Here is a 2,266-nt window from a genome sequence, read left to right as displayed (position 1 = left end):
TTCCTTAGTGATGACGTGTTATGGAGGGAAGTGGGGGAGAACCGTCCGAAACAATACATTTTGATTTCACGTGCAAATATTTTACTGTTTTATATTTTATATGGTGATCCGTGTACTCTTCTAAAAGCGCCTACATTATGAGTCATCTGAATGAAAGATTAAGCGCCTGCCTTGTTCTAACTGCAGTAAGGTTCTCTTTCTCCTCTAAGATGTTTTTCCAAACAAGAACCCTGGGCGTGGGGAACTTCCTTTAAATCTTCTGGCTGGTTTGTGTAACAGGTAATACCATCAGTTGCAGAATAAAGTTTCGCTGCCATCTAATGGAACAATCTGGTAAATGTTGAAACTGTTGATTCAAACGTTTTAGAGAGCAATCTAATTTGTTACCATCCCAGGGCTGGATAACTTTGGGGGGGGGGGAGGTGAAGTGCATATGAAGCACTTCTTTCGAAGATTTTTCATAGGGAAGAAGGACGTTTCATACCCTTTTATTTTTGTGAATAGTAAGTCAGGCTATACTTACTTTGGACAATTAGAACATATGATTCAGGCCTCATTTAAGCATAAACCCAGAACCATTCTGCTATTTCTTAAAGTAGCCCATCTCACTATAATTATTAAACATTCAGTTAGTTGTTAAGATTGGATTTGGCATTTTTGTCCATCTATCAAGTGTTTCCCAAGGACCTGGACGAGGCAGATGTTGTTAAATGTTAAAGGTACTGTTGCAGGATGTAAGCTATTCCAAGTAAAGCTCCCTTTTACAGTTGATTGATGGTGATTTTGTCAATGCTGGTGGTGTTTGAGTGGTGTGTATTTGTGATTGGTAAATAACTTTTCTTCTGTAATCTTCAAATGTTGGCCCTGATTGCTTAGTCAACAGTCCTGAATCCTGTAGCTCATCAATAGATTTCCAGCCACACCTAGTGTGGTCCTTGTTGACCTGGGTAACGGCTGATTTAATACTGGTTTAGGTAAATTATATCTCAACCATTTTTTAAATAGGAGAGACGAGGCCTGCCCAGTATGATGGAACCTGTGGCATAGTTCTGATCTTCCCCAGAGCATACATATTCCACAACTATGTCAAAGTAGTGTCTCATGGGTATTATATACACAAAAATGTGAAATCATAGTTGCCAGTTCTTTAGCTGGTATTGGCTTTCATATGCAGAATTTTTTCTCTAGGATGTCAATACAGTATATGCACAAATCCTTATAGCGTGGTGTTTTTAAATTGACAAATGGAAATTTTGTCAATATGCAAATTTTCTAGATGTCATCCAAGATTTTGAACATTTCCAGATGCCCAATTTTATTTTTTTCCCACTCAATTTTTAACCATTACTCTTATGATTAGTTCTTGCATGATTTTACTAAATTCATCTTCAGATTCTTTTATCCTTTCAGCATTTGTATAATGATATTTTTGAGTTTTCCATAGATCATTTCAAAACTGGATTATTTCCTTTTTTGTTCAGTTTTCCATTTTCAGAATTTATTTTGCTATTTATAGAATGTCCTTTGGTTTGGTTTAAGGAATAGCAGAGAGATGCTGGGCTCATATGAATCTGTGACCTGTGAATCTGGTTTCTGGCAGCCAGATTTCTTGCTTGTCAACATTTATTGTCAGATCCTTAACTTTAACTTCATTTTGCAAGGAAATTTTGTCTCAGTATTAGGAATTCAATATTATTCTAATAGTTAAAATTAGCCCAGAAACAGATGCAATGAAATAGGAAATTATCTTTCAATTATATCAAATAAACAGAGAAGATACTAGTGGACATGGCTAACAGCTGCTTTCTTATAGCAGAAGAGTAATACTTACTGGATTTGACCAAAGAGTTATCTAATCAAGCCCCACAGGACCCAACTGGATACTAATAAAAAGACTATAGTTAGAATTTTTATACTGACTTGTATTTATATGCATGCGCTTTTTGATGTACAGTAATAACTGCATAACAGAGATATGGTGGTTCAGTGGCTAAGATGCTGATGTTGTCAATCAGAACCAGTTCGAATTGGTGGTTCAGCAGTTTGAATCCCTAGCACTGCATAATGGAGTGAGGTCCCGTTATTTCTCTCAGCTTCTGCAACTGATAGTTCGAAGCACCTAAAAAATGCAAGTAGAGAAAATAGGAATCACCTTTGGTGGGAAGGTAACATCGTTCTGTGCGCCTTCAGCGTTTAGTCATGCCGGCCATATGACCACGGAGACATCTTCAGACAGTGCTGGCTCTTCGGCTTTGAAATGGAGATG

Source organism: Thamnophis elegans, chromosome 2 (genome assembly GCF_009769535.1).
Source record: "Thamnophis elegans isolate rThaEle1 chromosome 2, rThaEle1.pri, whole genome shotgun sequence".
NCBI classification, from domain to species: domain Eukaryota; kingdom Metazoa; phylum Chordata; class Lepidosauria; order Squamata; family Colubridae; genus Thamnophis; species Thamnophis elegans.
Note: the sequence above shows the minus strand (reverse complement) of the source record.